The sequence below is a fragment of the Urocampus carinirostris genome, chromosome 13 (assembly GCF_059441175.1).
Source record: "Urocampus carinirostris isolate Australia breed hairy pipefish chromosome 13, RoL_Ucar_1.0, whole genome shotgun sequence".
Taxonomy (NCBI): Eukaryota; Metazoa; Chordata; class Actinopteri; order Syngnathiformes; family Syngnathidae; genus Urocampus; species Urocampus carinirostris.
The window spans coordinates 28,779,401-28,793,105 of record NC_142361.1 but is presented as its reverse complement, the minus strand read 5'-3'; the positions used below and the strand labels follow the sequence as shown (position 1 = coordinate 28,793,105).

At 39.1% G+C, this 13,705-nt stretch overlaps 1 protein-coding gene across 11 annotated transcripts in view; it reads right to left on the bottom strand.

The window, feature by feature from the left end:
• LOC148354263 (calcium-activated potassium channel subunit alpha-1a) overlaps window positions 1-13,705 on the bottom strand; it is a 268,595-nt gene that overhangs the window by 200,356 nt on the left and 54,534 nt on the right. The gene's annotated exons all lie outside the window — the stretch shown is intronic.

Genomic DNA, 13,705 nt, shown 5'->3' with positions numbered 1-13,705 from the left:
AAATTGGATGATTTAGTAAAATGTTTCCCTTCACAACTGCAATTTAAGGTAAAAAAAAAAACAGTGCCAGAAAACATCCAAAAATTATTTACTCGGAAAGAGGGAAGTTATAACTTAAGGGGCTGTAGTAAATTCAAAATCCCGAAGGTGAGAACCACCAGGAAAAGTATGTGGGTGTCTGTGTGTGGAGTCAAACTCTGGAAACAATTTACAAGACGAGATCAAACAATGTCCAACTATTCACCTGTTCAAATATAAATACAAAAAAACATTACTGGCAGAATACAGAGATAAAGAAAATGAGGTATGAGTTATACTAGAGATTGGAAATACTGTGTTTACAACTATAGTTAACCTTGTTGTTATTGTTACTATTATTATATCTGTTATTATTGCTATTGTTGTTATTATCATTTGTGTCACAATATTTAGTGACTAGTAGAATTATAACAATAGATGGGTACTACGATGATTAGTGTATAAAATATGTGACTATTGTTATTATTATAAATATTGATATCCTTAATACTTTGCAACAATGTTTTTTTTTTTTGCGATTAGTTGTCTTATTGTGTTTCAAGTTGGGAAAAATGCGGCAAGCAACTTTATGGCTATCCAGGTGTCCTGTAACTTTTGCCCTGGTGTCCTTTAACTTTTTGTCACGGATTTCAGACATAGCCAAAGCCTCCAAATAAAAAACCCTAATGCTGAGTGCCAAGCAGGGAGGCAATGGTACCAATGTTGTCTTAGGTATGAGCCGGCCGAGGCTCAAACCAGCAACCTTCCAGTCTCGGGGCGAGCGCTCTACCTCCAAGGCCACCGAGCATAAAACATGAACATGGGAAAATGGTTTCTCACCGAAAAATAAAGGATTCATTCATAATTTTTTGCCACGTGTACATTTTATGATTTTATTTACCGTCTAGTATTTCTGGTCTATAAGGCACACCTGATTATAAAGCGCACGTTCTAATCACTGGCAAAATATTTTTATAGTACCTCACTATTTGTTATAAATTAGACAAAAAATGTGTGTCTACCAAACAGAAGAATTAAGATTACTCTTCAAACGTCATCTTAGCTTCATGGAAAAGCTTCAGTAAGCATGTCTACATTCATGATTAGCTAAAAACCCTCCGAAGGGGCAAGAAAGGTCCATCACGCCATAATGGCATCCATCTGCTATATTCTGCGCTCGTGCGTCCATGCGTGTGTGTGTTGCGAATAGATGTTTATTTGATAATGACGGAATGATATATAGTTGCCTTTTTCATTCCGCACATATGCTTCTTTAAGTTAATTGCTCCTTGGGGTTACTGCCGTGCTTGACTTTCGATGCTAATTCGTGCATGCCAGACAGGGGGGTTTGCACTGTCACGTTGCAACATTCCCATATTCCCTTAGATTTATGCAAAATGTCAACCGTCATGACAATGACATCATTGAAGAATTCCTGACATTGCGATGTTGTTGAATTATTTGGATAAGATTCATTTAAGTTGTAGTACAGTAGTATAACACGTTCTGTTTTTTTTTTTTAAGGAATAGGTCCAATCATTTTTATATGAATTGAGCAATTGATGAGACAATCGGGGTCCGTTCTTGGCCAAACCTTCGGAGACGAGCATAAAAACCTGGTGTTGCCAGGCATTTTACCTGAGTGAGGTTTTTGGGGCCATGGTTTGTTAAAAAAATGCCATGGAGTCGCTTAGCAGTGCCTAAGAGCCGCATGCAACTCCAGAGCTGCTTGTACACGCAGGCACATGTTTATCGGTTTGGTTGGTATTTATTGGGAGTGTCTTGCCACCAAACCTAGCTAAAAACACTCATGGAGGCCAAAAGTACAACTGTGAATTCTCACGAAAATCAGTAAAGCCGTTTTGAAACGTATGAACCACATACGAACACACGCAAACAGACACGCGTACGGGCAGCTTTTAAATAGTGTGCTTGGATTCTAAAAAGGGAAAATACTGTGCTATACCTTTAAATACTTAAAATAAGATCATAATGTACACATATTACAACAATAACGTGAAAAATAATACAAAAAATAGTCCTAATACCACAACTCCAACCAAAACCACAAATAATAATAACAATAATACAATGAATGACAATAATAATAAAAAATGTTACCTGAACATCAGTAAAATATTATATTTTTGATATATGTTTATATATGAATTATACAAACTTGATTTAACAATGAATTACTAACATTTTGGAATAAAGATGCCCTTTGACAAAGTAATTGGAAAGGAAATTATGGTTTGATTATAGTTTGAATGTGCTATTGTATCTTTTTATCCTCAAAAGTATCTTAACGAAGCCAAAGATTAAATCCAGGTGCTGTTTGTATTAATGCAACGATTGTTTCCTTTTGGGTTTTGCTAACTATTACCGTAAATTCCGGACTATAGACCGCACCTGATTATAAGCCGCACCCACCACATTTTAAGAGGATAACTGCCTTTGTACTTACACAAGCCACACCTGTATATAAGCCGCGTGCGCCCATGCTAAAACTTGTAACACAATCACAAAATTAACCCAAACTTTGAGTCCCGCAATTTTAACTGAACATAAAGTACTCAGTTCAACAACCACAGCCGGCAGAATGAACGGACAATGATACCGGTAGTCAAGATATGATGCAGGCCTGCAGAATCCAGGTCCTGTTAAAAGTAATCCAAGGAAAAAAAATTGTATATATTTCCAAAGGTAAGGGTGGGAAAAATATATATCCACTTTTGTCTGCCGTGTCCACAAACAATCACCTTTACCGGTCCACACTTCCCGTCATCCCCCGCGTCTGTTACGCCCCTTGTTTTTAATTGGTCAGTGCAAGACTTATCAGAATAAGTGTCCAAAATAAATACAAATAAATACATTACAAAAATATACAGTTGCAAATACATATTATACATGGGTACACATATTTACAAAGAAAGACGGTACACCGAGAGAGTTTTCAAAGCTTTGATAATAATATTATAACTTTCATCCCAAACCGTGCCTGTGAAGAGTAGCAAAACGCTACTAACAACACGCTCGCAATACTGTTAACGGGTCTGTCAAAAAAAACATACCGTAAATGTAGAAATCACGGTAAACCGTTCTCATCTTCCTCCCTATAACTGTCGTCATCAAAGTTGTCCCCCTTTAGTATGGGAAAGAGACTTTGTCACATAGACGTCGTCCCACGCTCCCTTAATCAAAAACACGCCAGCAACACGCTTGCAAGGTAAAGTGTGTGCAGTAGGTCTGTTTCCTTCTTTATCGTACTGCTCGATTGCGTTTAGCTTGTAAGCTGCGTCATGTGCCTTGAACTCGAGCGCCGCTGGCGGCTGTTAGAAAAATTACATAAATTGGCCGCATGACTGAATAAGCCGCAGGGTTGGACGTTTGGGAAAAAAGTAGCGGCTTATAGTCCGGAATTCACGGTAATCAAGATGGCTTTCACTTTAGTGCCAGGAAGTCTGCTCAAGAGCTTTCCTACCTTTCCTTTTCTGCATTTGTTTCTCTCCGATGCATTGTACCTTTTGTGCTACAAAGTTTCACTTTCCTTACTGCTCATTTATTATGCTCGCACGCCATCTAGCGACCAGCATTATTCACTTAATTTACACATGTGATTTTTGTCTAAACCAATCCGATTTGTTTCTTGTATTCATGTGATCTCGCTTAAGCCAATCAGCTGTGTTGTTCTATGCTTGTGTTTTCAATAAATGAGTCTTTAGCCATTGGAAGCATGCGCCTCCGGTGGAAGGGCTATCAAAAACCCAATATCCAACAGAGAGTGTGTTCTTTTCTTTGTCCTAATACAATCGCAAGTTTTAACTTTTACAGTAATTTCCAATCATTTTATTTGCATTGTTTTTAAATACCAATCCAGTAAATCACATAACTTGTCATTCAGAGATGTTTGGCTACTGTAATGCGTTGGGGGTTTCTTGGAATCTAACTTGAGTGGCTTTATAGCGGGGGTCTCCAAAGTTATCGGATAAGAAAACCTGAGTATCAGGCAAACTGATTCTGAAAATAGTTCACAACTGATGGCTCATTGGGATTTTCTAGGAAATGTGATTTCTAACTTCCATGAGAATACATTGGCATGACCAGTGTCTCTAAATACATGATTCATTCTTCCAAAATTCTTCCTAAATGTCAATAAGTTAGTGCCCTTATACAAGGCAAATGTTTTAGTGTTTACTGAACTTATTTTAACTCTACTTCTTATAATGACAACATAGTAACAAAATAATGATAACTATGTTGGTCTTTCAGAAAAGCATATTAAACCGGAAGCCCTTCACGCTAATCAGTATCAAAACAGTAGCGCTCAGCTTCAAAAAGGTTAATGAGTCCTCCTTTATAAAATGTTAAACTTGATCATCAAAGTCAGTATACACGACTTAATTCTCCCACTATTTGACCTTGGCACGTTGATGGAGAGTAAATTACAGAAAAAAAAACTACTTGCTACTTGTGACAACCCTCAGGCCACAAAGCAGACGGGCAAGACAAGCGCCCGAGCGTGACCAAAGAGCATGAGCCCGGGAGGTTGCTCTGTTCATTTCAAGAGGATTGTCTCATCAAATTGGATTACATTTCATAATGATAAGGCATGGACACAGCTGCCTTTTTTCCTAATTTGATTCTGACCCGCAGAACAATGCCAATAAACTAGACCTAAAACAGCCAGACTTAGTCATTAGATCATTATCTCATCTTGCCACGGGGTTTCAGTCTTGAGAACCACAGACGTTAAATTGCTTATTTCTGCTTTATTTGGTTATTGGCGTAAGGGGACGTCACCTCAAAGTGTCATGCTAGCATGTAATCAAACACTTTAGTATACCTGGTGTAAAACTGCTTTCAAGCACTGCTACATTTCGGGGGTCTAACTGGGGCAACCATTTAAAATGGAAAATTTAATTGTATTTTATAAAATAATCTTTATTTATTTACAGTATGTTGTTTTTAGACCACTATTTGATCATTGACATATGCCACTGCTTATATTGTGTCATATTTGAAAATATATATTTTTTCATTTTTTCTTCCCCATTTGTTTAATCTTAATTATCAACTATAGTGTCTTATTTTGTAGCCAAGAATGGCCTGGGTCGTCAATGTTAATTCTATCACTTATTTGAATAGAAAATCAAATCAACATCCAATCCTTATCCCTCTTAAGGAAATCCAAAAAATCTCCTCAGGCAAAGGTTGAACGGCTTGAGCAAGACTTTTCCTAAAGGCGACATGGGTAGGACAGTGTTCTATTCAACTATGGAATCCCTTTAAATGAAATTAAATTAAATGATCTGCATTTATATAGCACTTTTCAAGTCAATGACTTCCCAAAGCGCTTTACAGTGTGCTTCACATTTTCCAATAGCGGCCTTGTATTGCAGCCATGTAAGACGCTAACCTGCTTATTGGGGGTATTAGGGGTTCAGTGTCTTAACCAAGGACACTTTGACATGTAACACGGACAAGCCGGGATTCGAACTAGGATAAATGTGTAATGTGTATGTTTCTGTAATATTCACCGAAAATCTCAATTTAACACGTACCTAAAGTAAGTTGGATGCCGATGTTGAACAAATTGGAGAATATAGACAGTTGTGGTCTCTTTTGAAAGGTAACACAAATACGTTTTGTCCCAAACTGAAATAATAACTGCAATTGCTACTTGAATAATTTGAGTTGGAACACAAGGAATAGGAAGGTTTTTAATATCGCCTAAATGTTTTTTTTTTGCAATCAAATGCCTCCAGATTAGTGTAGCAATGGCATCTTAGCTTGAAAAATGGTAGGACGATAGCTTTAAGCCTTATCTGGTACCTTGTCAAATTTGATCACAATATGAAAAAGTAAACATTGTATTTTACACGTTTTTCAAAGGGTAGGTTTAGGCGTTTCCAAAAGTGGCCATTTGGAGATATCCAGTTTGCAGCACTGAAACCTTTGCAAATATGTATTTTACTTTGGCCATTTTTTTAAACATTTTGAAAGAGTTGTAAATGTTTGACTTATCTTTATCTCTATCAATTTTCTGCACACATGCGTGTAATAATGGTGCGTAAAAATAAAACATGAGTGGTGTTACGCCCATTTATTTTGGCGTCTAATTTGAAAACACCATGTTATTTGGTCTTGGCTAACCATTGTGTAAATCATTATTTTAGCTATTCACTACTAGCTTCCCCCTCATCACTTAAGCACGGCGGCGCAGTGGTTAGCGCTTGTGCGGCACAGTTCATGTCATGGGAACCTCCTGCGTGGGTTCAAATCCAGCTCCAGACTTCCTGTGTGGAGTTTGTATGTTCTCCCCGTGCTTGCGTGGGTTTCCTCCGGGCACTCCGGTTTCCTCCCACATTCCAAAAACATGCATTTCAAGTGAATTGGCCGGTCCAAATTGTCCCTAGGTGTGAATGAGCGAATGAGTTGTCTGTCCCTGTGTGCTCTGCGATTGGCTGGCAACCAGTTGAGGGTGTCCCCTGCCCACTGCCCGGAGATGGCTGGGATGGGCTCCAGCCCCCCGCGACCCTAATGAGGATAAGCGATACGGCTAATGAGATGAGATGAGACTACTAGCTTGAATTATTCAAAGCTAAAATAAGCGATTTCCGTTATATCAATACAGGCCCTCATATGATATTGCAGGCTGTGGACCATGAAAAAAACATATGCACAAACTGAAAACTACATAAACTACATAATGCTCCAACACCAACAAAATCTAACTGAAAAAAATTATAAAGGAAGACAACACTAAATATGTTGGAACACCTACCTCCGTATGAGCAAAAATATGAACCAAGGGCAACGCAGAACATGAATTAGCTCTAACTGGACAAAACATAAAAGTAAGACCACAACATACCAAATTTACCAAACGAAATGCACAAAATACAGAACACGCCCATTTTACAGCGACCACGCAATTTATTATCAGGCCTATTAAAAGAAGCGCACCTCTCAACACTTTTCTTCTCGTTTCTACGTTCTCAGAAGTCAAAACTCACTGAGCATTCATTGCACTGGTGGAGCACTCCATGTAATGTTAGCTAGCATGCTACGGTACATCTAAAGTTTCACTCGAATTGGCCGTTTGCCCGTTACAAAGCACTCCAAGCATGCTGCGGTAGCCGTGTCGGTGCCCTGCAGTAATTTCGTAGCTGTGGACAGCTCGGGGAACAGAGAAGCTCGCGGGCGGATCATTACAAGGATGAATAAAAAAAAAACATGTCAGTGTAAGTGCAGAAAAAAAACAAGGACTAATGTGCAGTGACTCTTTTTTTCTGGGTGCGAAACAACAATGGAAGTGTTTACATTTTCAATTGGTGGGAATAGCGAGTCTGAGCCCAGAGCTGAACCTGTGAGCCACCAATAGAGCTATGTTTATACTTGTTTACAAATGTCGGCTGATACATAAAAAAAACAGTCTATTTTTTTAATATTCAATACAGTTTCATTGTTGGTGATCATTGTTACCATCTGCATAGACCTAGAATCTGGCCCTACTAATGCATTACCCAATCGCTAGTGGAGTCAGCGAGCTACATATGGTTATATGGATATGTTGCTGCTGGCCTTTACTGGATTGGTAGTTGTTTGTCAATCATTTTTAGGTTCGATTTAGATTATTTTGGAACAAGAAGCAAAGCAAATATTTTGTGCTTTTTCAATTTTTTTAATAACACCAAATAATTATTTTTGTAAAAACGTTCCATACATTGACTGTGTGACTATGACTACAAAATGAGTTTATCCTCTTATGCTGCTTCAATCACGCAGCTTGCCGGTATACAGACTTTGTGGGAAAGGGTGTAACCCTTTAAGTCTCTTGCCAGCAGGCACATTAGTTCTGCATATTGGTTCCTACTGAAATTCCCACGATATTCTGCTACGGAGACGGAGTACAGTAAGATCAAACATCCAGTTGGATCCCCCATCTCTGTTTGTCCCTTACCCCCCTTATATGCTGTTATTGTAGCGCATAGTCTCCAACCCGTTTTTACCGGAGTCTCCGTCTCCTCTCCTGGCTTTCGACTCGTTGCTGATTCCGACCAATGTTGTAACAATGACAATAAAGGCATATTCTATTCTATTCTATTCTATTCTACGATATAAACGTTACATCAAGATTACATAAGCACACATAATATATTAAAGACAAAATAATATGTAAAATATTCCTTCACAGTAGCAGGCCAGGTTAGATGAAATTGAAAACTTTCTGCCTAACTAAACGAACCCAGAGTAGTTCAACTCAATTGAGTTAAGTTGAAGCAACAGTAATCTTCCCCAATATTAAAAAAATGCTAGCAGTTAGCAGTTGCCATTCCACTTATAATTGCTAGCGGTAAAATTGCAGACTCGAATAGTATTGTTTAATAATGAAATAGTAGTAGGCATTTAAAACACTCTGCTTCAGCCTACTCTGTTTGGGCTCATAATAGTACATTAAAGTGTTGTATTGTGCAAATGTTTGTTTGCAAATATGTTGTTGTTTCCTATTGTTAATTATTATTGGCGTTTTCTGCTGTGCCTAATTAAAATGCCACGAAGGTTAAATTATCCAATATTACTATCAGGACCAGAACGGAGACAGGACCCACTTGCGTTACATTTCTCTCAGTTTTATTGGGAAGAAAGGAAAGGATTGCACCCAGGATCCGGTGATCGCTGGTCGCGGGCAGCAGGTCACTCTGAACGCAGAAGTGGCACTTCTGTGGCGAGCGGTGTCGGGAACGGAAGAAACGGGTCAGTAGCTGGGACAGGAGAGGAAAAAACGTGGTCGGAATCAGCAACGAGTCGAAAGCCAGGAGAGGAGAGTAGACATGGTCAAGATAAAAAAAAACGGGTCAAAGCCGGGGAACAGACGGGGGCAAAAACAGGAGTGAGTCATGGTCGAAAAAGCTTGCCTAGAGTAAACTGAAGTTCGCAGACGGACTGACAACCGGTGACAGATAGACGTGGGTATAAATAATATAAGGGAGCCAATCAGAGCCCGAGGCAGTTGGCGCCAAAGGAGCGAGCACAGGTGCATCACATCAATAATCATGACAATTACAGCAGTACATATTATGATTATATTGGCAGATTTTCTACGGAATGTAAAAGGGACTTAATATTTTCGACTACATAAAATCCAGACTAAGACGTACAATAACTTAACTATAAAGACCAAAACAAGAGGTAAAAAATGCTCTAATTGTTCATGAAACACAATCTCTGTATTTCCCTTTACAAACTTATTCCCCTTTTCTTAAAATAATATTGATATATGAAACTATTAATTTAGTTATAATCAATTTGCCTGAAAGAAACAAAACAATCTCTCACAATATATAGAACAACAAGCAAGCTAAAAGCTTTCCATTGTTAACTAACAAAGGCAGTTAAAATCAGCTCAAATAGTTAGTGTTTGGATCTACCAGACATCGCTCAGAATAGCCAACAGAACTAACAAAATACCCATTTAACTCAACCTCAAAAAACACATTTAATCCTTATTTTTGTTTTGGGCAGAATCAGGGTCTAAAAAAAGGCTATCGTGTTGTTCAGCAAAGAATTTGGTGCACACCTGAACCCGACCCGGCAGAATAGCACATACGAAATCAGTGATGCGTCCAGCCGTGTTCATGCGTGCGTGCCAGTTAGGTGGGGAATATGAATATTACATGCATTCTCCAAAAGATGGTTGGACAGATCAGAGAAGACAATGTAAAAAAGAACATTGTTTCTAGTGCCTTGGCGGGGTTCGAAGCAAAGGGCTGGGGGAGCAAGATCCCTGCCATGGGAGAATCCTTCTGCCAGCTAAATATACACACCAGTGATGTCAACATACAGTGTGAGACAGACTCAGACCGGGTGGGGGTGGGAGATGCTAGCTGGTTTGTTGAAATGCACCCTCGAAAAGGAGGCAGAGAAGTTGGGGAGGAATTAAGGCAAGCTGTGCAGTTGCTGACTTGGACTTCTTAAACAATTATAGTTGTAACTTCTGTTTATTGTTGATGTTGACTATGTTTTGTGCATTGGTGCCCAAGCAACATCCATCGTAGCCTGTTCACCCTCTTGTGTGGCCCCTTCTCAGAGTTTCTAATTTTCATGATGCTGGAATACTTTTTCGCCACATTCAGGTTTCAGATCAGGCGATGTTGTAATTGTGGCCTGGGCAGCCATTCGAGACAATTTGTAAGTACAAATACAAATAAATGTGACTCGACTTGAAAAGAAACACCAAAAAACTAAAGTCTCTTACCGTGTCATCCTTGATTCCTCACAACCGAGCACTATCTACAAATAGGTAGATTGTATAATAAAATCCACATAAAGATTGTCATGGTCATGATTGTATAATTATTTTCATTTATAAACTTTTAATTATTTCTTCATTTATTTAGTGGTAATTATGTAACCTTTGTATTGTGTTGTGAATATTCAGCTTTTCTGCTATTATAGTTGAGAGGTTTTTTTGTAGCCAGAGATGGCCTTGAGCACCATCCTGTCAGTACTTGATGGAGCCGGTGTAGACAAAGGGTTGTTGTTCGGAGGAAATTTCCACTGACTTTAAGTTTTGTTTCAGTTTATAGACCTCCCTGTTAGTATATTGTTTGCTCTTGTGAGTTTCAACAGCTATTGCCTGTAGCTCATACGTGCTCGGAATAATTTAAGAATAATACTTAGAGGGAACCGCTTATCTCCCAGCCTTTAAGTTGATGACTTACTGTACCTTCTTGCTAGCAGGAATGAAATGAACATGCGGAGGAAAAAAAAGGTTTTTTTAAACAAACGAGTCAGTGGAATAAAAATATAAAAAGGAATAATATCAGACATAGCCCGAAATGCATGCTTTTTGCTGAAACTGCCAGGATTGGTTCTCACCTCAATCTTGTGCAACTATCATGTCAATTTTTGTGGAGAACAAGTAGCAAAAAAGCTAGTCCCACCGATTTCGCTGCACAGCTCAAATCTAACAAACACATTATTAATCAGAAAACGCTGTTAAAACTATTAAAAGTTTCTTAAAACATACTATTGTCAGAAATATATACTGTAGGAGCTTGACTTGAAAGGAAATATAATCTAATATGAATTGAAGTCTTATATAATGACCTTAATCCTTATCCAGGGGTCGGAAGCCTATGGCTCGCAGGCAATATATGCCTCTTTTAATGAGTACTTCTGGCTTGGAGATTAAATGAACCTTCATACTTAACTAAAGTTTTACTGTACATGCAAAGCCAATTTTAGCACGTGTAATGCCGGAACAACATTTAACTAGAAGTGGGTTTGGCCCAATATAAAAAGGGCACAGTCTTGACTATAGTTCACAGTCTAGGTGTCCCACCAACAGACCTGCTGTACATCGCTAAAGAATCCTTTATATGGAAGCTCACTAAACAATGTGTGTTCACTGTTGAAACACACTATAATGAAAACTTACAGAACAAACTGTAAACACCCCAAAACTCCAGCAAAGCACCCAGAGCAATTTTATTGGGTGAGTGGTGGGAATGGGCAAAGCTATACACACAGCGCGAGCATTTCTTCTCCCCCTTACCCCGGGCCGTCTGCACCGAAGGTAAATATGTTGGAATCCCCCCTGCAATATTTTAAGACATGTTTACGCACCTTGAGACTATTATTTAGGACAAAAATGAAGGCCAGAATGAGTCTCAACACCTTTAAGTAACAGGGGGCATTATTATTTTACAGATTTGATCAAATTATCAAAGTGAAATAAAATGTGCTGAAGAATTAGTTTTGTTTCTAGAGACCGGGTTTTTTGTTTTGTTTTTTCTAAGGTGTCTTAAAATATATGGTGTTGTTTTCTCAAAGAAATAAATAAAATAAACAATATCTTTGCTTTTATGGCTCTTTGGGTCTGAAAGGTTGCCGACCGTTAATCCCTACAATCAAACCCACACATAGTTTGTTATTTACATTACAGTTATTGATCTTCATAGTATCATAGACACTCAAAATAGGGAAAAAAGGAAATCAATGACATTTCGAGCTTGGTGACAATGATGCAACACTACAGAAGGTCTCAATAATTATCAAAATATTAAACAATGGTGCGCAGTAATAGTCAAAACAACCAACTCTGACCATCCTAAGCAATCTTCTTTGCAGGTGATCAAAAGTCAAACTGCATTCTCCATTGTAAGCTAACAGAATCAAAACAAATGTCCGAATAAACATTAAAATACTTTTTAATCAGTTTTCTGGATTTGACTTGCAAATTATCAACACAATCCTTCTCTCACGCACTGACATGCATTCAGAGCAGGCTTTGAGCCTGTCATTTAAATATAACACCAAATATATGTTAAATGGTTATATTTATTCAGTTCTTCTTTTAACTTCACACCTTTTTGATTTTCCTTTTCAAAGTCACTGAATTTTACATGATATTACGAATCTTATTGATTCAATTAATATGTAATTTATTACTGTGCTAAGCAAATATAGAGTGAGGCACGCAATTATCTTGCCTTATGGCAGAGGCCAGTAGTGAGACCAAGGATTCTGATTTGGTGCACACCTCAGCCTCGAAAAATAGAATTGGGGATAGCATTAGCAAGCTAACAGAAAGTCAAGCCATCCAGTCGTTCTTTTCATCTTGTCAGGACCAGAAAGGAAACAGGACCCACTAGCGTTACGTTTCTCACAAGTTTTATTGAAGGAAAGAGACAGGGCTGCGCCCACGATTCGGGGGTCGCTAGACGCGGGAAACAAGTCGCTCTCTTACTCTGATTGTGATCGGAAGTGGATCTTCCTTAGCGAGCAATGGCGGTGTCAGGGACGGAAAAAAACGGGTCGGTAGCCGGGACTGGGGGAGCAAGACGTGGTTGGGGTCGGAAACGAGTCGTGAGCCAGAACGGGAGAGTAGACGTAGTCGGGAACAAAAAGGGGTCGTAAGCCGGGACGGGAGAGCAGACGTGTTCGGGATCAAAACGGGTTGTAGCCGGAGACAAACGGGAGCAAAAACGGGACAGGCGGGGGTCAGGGTTGGAAAAAAAGGCTTGCCTTGTATAGACGAAGATTCGCAGACGGACTCACCCCAGGGGATTGACAGGACTGAGTTCAAATAGTGACAGGAAGCCAATCAGAACCCGCGGCAGTTGGCGCCAAATGAGCGCACATCTGTAATCATGACACATCTTGCAAAGATTTCTTTCATAAAGGAAGATAACCTAACAATTGAGGCTTTTATTGAAAAAGAGCAGCACATATACTTCATTTATAATTCAAGGTAAGGCAATTCAACCTTGTTTTCATGCTATAGTTTATATATTGTGTTATTTATCTGCAAATCAAGTCATGTGTAAGTTGTTTCTTTATTTATTTGTACCAGCTCGGTAGCCTAGATGGAAGGGCGCCCGCTCCGAGACTGGGAGGTAGCGGATTCAAGCCTCGGCCGAGTCACTTACAGCATTGGTACTCATTGCCTCCCTACTTGGCGCTTGGCATTAAGGGAATTGGGGGGTTTGGTCACCGAATGATTCCCAACCCAGCAGTTGGGTCTAAAATGGCGGTGCCCTGTTTGGCTTCGGCTGCATCGGCTCGCTACAGTTTAACTGTACAGGTCAGGTGTATCGACATTTCGTTCTGTGTGCATGGTTACAAAGAATGACAATAAAAGTAAATTCTATAAAAAATCTACATTTGTACATCTGAC